An 8,396-nucleotide genomic window follows, 5' to 3' on the forward strand; every position below is an offset into this window, starting at 1 on the left:
AATCAGGAGCAGGATCAGCTCCTGCAGCTCAGTCAAGTTGGCGAGAGGCAGCTGCATAGAAGTTGTTTACTCCTCTCCCAGTGCCATATTGTGGGAGAGCAGATGCATAGAATAAGTCTTAATTCCAGTAATTTAGTCTAGTCCGAGTTGCTCCCCACACCCATCTTTTAATTCCATTGTTCCATGAGTGCTTTGATGGCCCTTATGTCTCTCTCATAAGAAGTCTTAGATGATTATTTTCTAAGTTTGTAATTCACATAACTGGTGTTAGTATAGGGCAATTTACCTAGGTATAATATATGTTGGCAGAGTAATTAGATCATCCATGATAGGCTTCCTGACAGATATTTGTGCACTTCTGATCAGCTTTCTGATTACCAGAACTCATCACAGTGCCAGGTAATAAAAACATCATATGCAATGAATGAATGAATTCATCTTGATAACTAAATTTAATATAAATGCAGCTTATTATTTATATAATTTATTTTGTTTATTTTGTATTATTAGTTGCAACATGCATATACATAATACTAGTTATTTTACATCTTACTAGTATGCTTGATACCATTAAAATTGTGGTATTTGCCTTAAGTTTATCTTGAATCAGGTTGAGTTGGACACTACAGCTCAATTCACAATAAATAACATATGGAATCAACCCAGATGTCCATCAATTTATGACTGGATTAAAAAATAATGTGGTATATAAACACTATGGAATACTGCTAGACTATAAAAAAGAATGACACAACAAAGTAGGTATAATTGGAAGCCGTTATGCTTGGTGAAATAAATCAGTACCCAAAACACAGATATGATATGTTTTGTCAATCCCCAAAATACAAATATGGTATGTAATAGTTAATACAGAACATGAAAATATTTATGGGAATTAAATGGACATCTTCTGATTTGATTATTTTTTTAGCCCTTGTTTATACTTCTGTGGAACTGTTGTCTCTTCTATATTTTGCTTGTTGAATATCATGGTTATGGGTGGATTAAACCTGTGATTATAGAGCTGACTGAAATGATGTTTTTGCAAAAATTAAAGAAAATAAAAAGAACAGAAGGAAGGAAAGAGAGAGATTGAGGGTGGGAAAGAAGAAGGGAGGGAAGTATGGTTATCTTCTTAGAACTCTACCTATGAAATGTATCAAAACTCTTTATAATAATAAATGTCTTTTAAAGGATAGGTGAAGCGTACTCTTAAGCAAAACTTGGAAACAAAAATGGAAGTAACCTCAACATATAAGAGATTTAATTTTATTGATTTTTCTGGCATCAAAAGGAACTGAAAATTATTTTACTAATGCTCAAAACATAGCACATTATGCAACTGTATTTTTATTTTTTATTTTTTTTAACTTTTATTTAATGAATATAAATTTCCAAAGCACGACTTATGGATTACAATGGCTTCCCCCCCATACCGTCCCTCCCACCCACAACCCTCCCCTTTCCCACTCCCTCTCCCCTTCCATTCACATCAAGATTCATTTTCGATTATCTTAATATACAGAAGATCAGCTTAGTATACATTAAGTAAGGATTTCAACAGTTTGCTCCCACACAGAAACATAAAGTGAAAAATAATAGATGATTTTTTTAAATGATGATGAAATCAGATCAGACCTATTGTCATGTTTAATCCCAGTGAGAGTCAAGTTGGGAATTGATAATTTTTCTCTTTTTTTTTTTTTTTTTTTTTACAGAAGATCAGTTTAGTATGCATTAAGTAAAGATTTCAACAGTTTGCACCCCCATAGAAACACAAAGTGAATTATATTGTTTGAGTACTCGTTATAGCATTAAATCTCAATGCACAGCACATTAAGGACAGAGAGCAACTGTATTTTTAATCAAATGTTTCCTGTAACTGAATATTATATAGCATACTATATATTGAAAAGTTATCTCAGAATAAGTAATATATTATTTTAATTTGTGTTTACAAATAATCAGAAATAGATTAAGAAGGCACACTAATGCAATACAGTAAACAAAACAGGAAGAATACATGGATATTACAATAATATAGACATAATTTTTAAATATATAAACATGCTGTCATAAACACATATATTACAGTAGAAAAGTAGAGAATCTTCCTAAATATTATAATTCTCCTAAAATTTATTTAAGTGCAATAAATATAAACTCAGTTGTCTACACAACAAAGCAAGTTTGGCTTAGAAAAGCTTAGCACAAATGATTTAAGCAATCTTTTGGGCAACAAAAAATTCTGTCAACTGGAAAATATTTATTTTTTCCCTTTAAATTACAGTATCTTTACTACAAAGCTTATGGAGTTGTAGTATAGAGTTTATATAACAAATCACATAAACTATACTGATTTAGAACTTACTAAGTTTTAGAACTTTACAATTACAATAAGGTCTAGAAAAATTTTAAAGCTTCTAACATATCAATAATTGTTATCTCACCTGCATAGAAATTTTGCAATTTCTAACTTTAGAGGTCATTCTAGGTTGAAATTAGTGCTAACCATATCCATAGCCTTGTGAAGATCACTCCCACGTAAAATTCAATGACTTAGTTTAAAAAGCTTATAGCTTTCCTTCCTAGCAATTGCATCATAGTAATTTACCCCCAAATGTTTCTCAAATGTTTTTATCATTAAATGGATTTAGCAACCAGTAAGAAAAAGCACAGTAAATTTTTATTCTTTTGACTCTTAATTATAGTTGTACCACTGTGGTGTAAAGAAGAGCCAGCTTCATTTATTGTGATATATCATGTATGGATAATAGGTTTTGGTTCACACAATTAAAATTCTACATAAATCCTGCACAAAACTGATGAAATTTTAAGCAGAGATGAACTTAGTCTTTTAAAAGTTTGTGAAATAAGAAACTTTGAATTTTTCATAATTTGTTTTGGAATAACTACGGAATACTACCTTTGAGTAACTAATCATGAATTTTTAGACCTTTATCCCAAATACAACAGCTGTTGTATTTTTAAATGTCATAATTCAACAATTAATGGTTCAAGTCATACAACATATTTCTTTTTTTTTTTTTTTTTGACAGGCAGAGTGGACAGTGAAAGAGAGAGACAGACAGCGAGAAATGTCTTCCTTTTGCCACTGGTTCACCCTCCAATAGCCGCTGTGGCCAGCGCACTGCGGCAGGCGCACCGCGCTGATCCGAAGCCAGGAGCCAGGGGCTTATCCTGGTCTCCCATGGGGTGCAGGGCCCAAACACTTGGGCCATCCTCCACTGCACTCCCTGGCCACAGCAGAGAGCTGGCCTGGAAGAGGGGCAACTGGGACAGAATCCGGCGCCCCGACTGGGACTAGAACTGGGTGTTCCTGCGCCGCAGGCGGAGGATTAGCCTATTGAGCTGCGGCGCCGGCCATACAACATATTTCTACAACATAAATATTAGAAAAGGTCTACAACAGCCCTGAAGAATCTTCACATGGTGGGAGAGTGTTAGCGGTCATCCACACATACCCAGGCTGTCAGTTCCCTTTTGCAGCTTCCCCATCCCAGCTCCTGACTGCAGTCCCAGCTCAACGTCAGCCGGCCTCATCTGTGGTGGGAAGGTTTGGTTAAGCAAATCTGCTCAAGCTGTTAGCAGCTTTCTCTAGCTGGATATTGGTTTTGGCGAGCATACATATAATATCAATTTCAAAAATGGTTGTTAAAAATTCCATTGTAATAACCTACCCTAGGAAGTTTATAAAAAGGTACTCTAAATCTAAATATTTCTGTCACATAATACATCCCTGGCTTCATTAATCCCTTAATTCATTCTCCTGAGAGGCTTATCACTAACCATAAACCCATCCTGTCTGGATAATCATATATATACTCTCAGAAGAAAACAATTAGGCACATTTAAAAATAATTTTAGTCAATCAATTTTAAATATACAAATGGCTACATATTATTTATAAAAATACATTATAGAATCATAATAGTGACATATCAATGGTAACATTGAGTTGACTGAAATGGCATAGATTTTATATAATAACTATTTTATATAATAACAAACTAACTTGAAGAATTCAGAATAAAACCAGTACTATCAGAGTATCAACAACATTATATCATATAAACAAGCTACAGAGATCTGCAATTAATTACGAGAAGAACCAAATAACATGAAACTATGGGAATAATGAAAAAGGAAATTCTCCCAAGAAAATAGAACAAAGGATTGATTATTGCTTAGTCTTAGTAACATAGGATGAGATCTTTCCACTTCCTACCAATTTTAGTTTTTTCAGTGTGATGAACCAAATCACTGCTGAGTTTTTAACATTTCCCCTTTTTCTGAATAAGAATTTCTACTGCATATATCCTATTTATACACAATGATTACATTTGAGGGCTTGTAGAGATGATAAACTATTAGTTTATGTGTCTGCCAGTTAGCCAGACTCTGGACCTGTAGACAGGGCTATGCAACACTTGGGGATATGGAACTTGAATTGGATGCAGAATTTTAGAGATAAATCCTTGAATAAATTGTCATTTCTCAGAATATTCCTTCGGCAGTAACTGATGCAAGCCTGTTGCCCTGTTTTATGGTATGTCTTAATCCTTATCTTTATACTATAAATATTAGACTTAAAGTTTTATTTTTCATGAAAATGAAGGGCACATTAAAACACAGTAGAACAGAAATATTCAAGTGGTTTGAATCCTAGAGGAACTGATAGAATGGATTTCTTTCATACTCAGATATTTCCGAACTGTTATATAAAAGAGAAATAAATTTCTATCAAACATAATCCAATTTTATTTTCCTTACAATTTCTGATATCTGACCTTAATCCACCTGATAACACCGAAACTGTAATGATCAATAAAACACAAAAGGAAAATCTTTGAAATATAAAACATAAAGCAAAGTAGAAATATTCTGCAAGTATAATTTTTGGAATACTAGATAATTGATATATAAACAAGTTCAACAGTGAATAATTAGTCATAATTAGAAACATAAAATATTTTTCATATAGGAAAGTAAAAGATGTCATTTTAAGAAATTGTCTTAAACTGACCCTCATTTATAAAGAAACTTGTGTAAGTAATGATTCATGTACACATATCTACTTTTCAAAATGCAATGAGCAAAATGTTTTATAAGTAATTTCTACTATATCTTTAAAGAAACAGAAAATCCCTCTGTTCTGAGATTATGAAAACTTTTCCAGAACAGAAAACCTGGGAAGTTACCCTACTTATTTTTGTGTATCCAGCATGATCCTCATACAAAAGCAAAATTGAACAGCGAAACTGAAGGAAAGCATTGGTCATTCTTGTTTTAAAGTTAGACATAGAAATCTTTAATAAAGTTATAGTGAATTGAGTTTGGCAATGTCTAAAAATATACTACACATTAGAGAGAACAGTTTATCATACAATGCTAGAAGTTAATTTAGGTAAATGCATTGATAAATAAGTAATTCATTAAACTAACATGTTCAAGTAGAAAAATCTGTTTCTGTCAACATATGGGAAATTGATTATATTCAATATAATTTGAGCAGACTGAAAAGAGTTTTTTCTTTAAAATGATTAAGGATTCCCTATCAAAACCAATAATAAAAAGCATTCTTCATGATGAAAAATCAGCAGTATTTCGGTTAAATTCAGGAAAAAAAAGGCTTGCCTGCTATTGTCATGGTTCTGCATTTGGAGGTTTTCAGAAACTAATGTAATCTGAGACAGAAGGAAAACAAAGCAGCCATGAAGATTTGAAAAGGAAGGTCCCTAAAGTATCAAATCTTTTTTTTCTTTTTTCAAAATTTGGTCATTTAAGCATTTAAAAAAAAGAAGTCATGAAATGTACAAATGTGTCCATAACTATTGTCCAAAAGATTTGGTCACCATTCCACATAATGTGTGATTTTATTGTGTACAAACAAAAAATTAACATATAAAAACCTGTGAAAAATAATAATTGTGGTGGATTTATGTGAAGTCAACTTAGGTAAGTTGGACTTTGTTTTCAGATTTTACTTCTTATGCATATCCACATAAGTGTGCTAGCACAAGGGACATTTTACATGAAGTTTGGAAGGTGGGAATAAAACAGCTGCCATATTCTATTTACATAAGGAAGGTCGATGGAGAACAAAAAGTGCTGTTACTGAACCTCATCAACACCATCACAAATTTTCTTACTCCATCTTTATGTGTATGTGTATGCAGGAACTGGGCTTCAAATCCATCAAAGCTTTGTGATTGAGTTTTCCTAAGGCTTGGTATCAGATGCATTTCCTGTTGGCCTTCACATCAGGAAAATTACAGGCTTGCTGGAAATTTGAGAACCAGTAGAAACCCCATCCATCCTGGCAGACTCCAGGTTTTTCCCCCATTGTGAAATATTGCTTACTTTATGAGTGCCTGAACTGCAATGTCTTTCTTTGATTTTGTTTTGTTTGCTAAAGATTTACTAATTTATTTGAAAGGACAAGGTAGAGAGAGAAAAGTAGAGACGGAGAAATGATCTTGCATATGCTAGTACACTTCCCAAGTGGCTGAAATGGCAAGGGCTGGGCAAAATTGAAGCCAGGAGCCTGAAACTCCATCTGGTCTCCTACGTGGGTGCAGGTTCCCAGAGACTTGGGTCGTCTGCTTCTGCTTTCCCAAGAACATTAACAGAGAATTGGATCAGAATTGGAGCATCTGGGAGAAAAACCCACACCCATATGCGAATGCCAGCCATGGAGATGGCAGCTTAACCCACTCAGCCACAACACAGGCCCCAGCAATTTCTTTTTAACAAATATTTATCTCCTATTTATTTGCAAGGCAGAATGACAGAAAGAGAGGGAAAGACACAGAGAGAAAAAGATCTTTCATTTGCTGTTTCACTTTGCAAGTGGCCACGATGGCTGAGACTGGGTCAGGCTCAATCCAGGAGCCAAAGATTTCATGCATGTCTCCCACAGGGTGGCATGGCCTCCAATGCTTGAACCATTTTCTGTTGCTTTTCCAGGCACAACAGCAGGGAGTTGAATCAAAGAGTGAAGCAACCAGGACTCAGATCAGCTCTCTCACATGGGTTGCAGATATTGCAACTGACAATTTAGCCCACCATACCACAATGCCAGCACTCCAATCTGCAATTTTGGCTGTAGGACCACATCAGACACCAAAGCCAAAAATTTATTTGAAATAAACTTTAGAATTGTGTGTGTGTGTGTGTGTGTGTGTGTGAATGTTTAAGGTCAATTCCATTCAGATCCCAGCCACCTTTTGCTGTTGTTGTGGTTAATCTTGATAAGTTTATTTCAAAATTTTTTTGTAATCGCTTGATTTTATTTTACACTAGGTAGGCACAAAATAATCCCCCTTAATAAAGTCGGAAATTAGATTCGCTGACAAATTTTTTTTAAAGATTTTATTCGTTTACTTGTGAGGTAGTGTTACTGACAGTGAGAGACAGAAATGTCTTCCATCCACTGGTTCACTCCCCAATGGCTGCAATGGCTGGAGCTGAGCCAATCTGAACCCAGGAGCCAGGAGCTTCTTTCAGGTCTCCCACGTGGGTACAGGGGCCCAAGTGCTTGGGCCATCTACTGCTTTCCCAGGCCACAGCAGAGAGCTAGATCAGAAGAGGAGAGCCTGGACTAGAACCTGAGCCCATATGGGATGCTGGTGCCACAGGTGGAGAATTAACCTGCACCACAGCATGCATTCCAAGAACATTTTATTAATTCATATTAAAACGTATTCATCTTACAAATTGTTCTGCAGTCCAAATATACAATAGCTTGGAAAGCAATGTAGGAAAACAAAAGCCAATGTATAAAGATTAAAACAACTAGGACACAACAGGAATTTTATGGCTCAGATTTCAGTTTTCTTTCTGTATCTCCAATGGCAGAAATCTGTTCCTTCAGCTGGCTCCACTGCCCTGGATTTAAAGAAATGCCTTTTCTTCCCAGTTTCATCTCACCGTCTGTATCCATCCAGTATTCTCGAATATCAGTTTCATCTTTCCCTTTCATGTCTGGAACATGGGCATGGAGGGCTCACCAGTCTTTTGCTTCTTCATGGTTTTTTGTCACACCTTGCTTCTTCCTCTTTATCTTTTTGTCAAGTACACTGTCAGATTATTGTTAGATGAGCTTGAAGAAACAAGTGTCTGTGATTTAGGCATTGTTCCTTCCTGCAGCCACTCTCCTGCTCAACAACTTCAAAATTTTTATAGAAATTCTAACTTGGAAAATTGTTGGACAACATATCCATACTGTCAAATGTTCTTCTGAGCCTATATCTCTGAAGAACCTGGACTTCTTTACTGCCAAATGTCTACTCATCACTTCTGTTACAATTCAAAGACTTTCTAATATCAAGCAATTTTTACATTCAGTGCAACTCATTGCCTCTTTGATGCCA

The 8,396-nt window shown here is 35.0% G+C and overlaps 1 pseudogene; it reads right to left on the minus strand.

The window, feature by feature from the left end:
* Positions 1-7,837: 7,837 nt before the first annotated feature.
* LOC127493140 (activated RNA polymerase II transcriptional coactivator p15 pseudogene) lies at positions 7,838-8,157 on the minus strand (annotated as a pseudogene).
* Positions 8,158-8,396: the final 239 nt, after the last annotated feature.

The sequence above is a fragment of the Oryctolagus cuniculus genome, chromosome 5 (genome assembly GCF_964237555.1).
Source record: "Oryctolagus cuniculus chromosome 5, mOryCun1.1, whole genome shotgun sequence".
In the NCBI taxonomy this organism is placed as follows: domain Eukaryota; kingdom Metazoa; phylum Chordata; class Mammalia; order Lagomorpha; family Leporidae; genus Oryctolagus; species Oryctolagus cuniculus.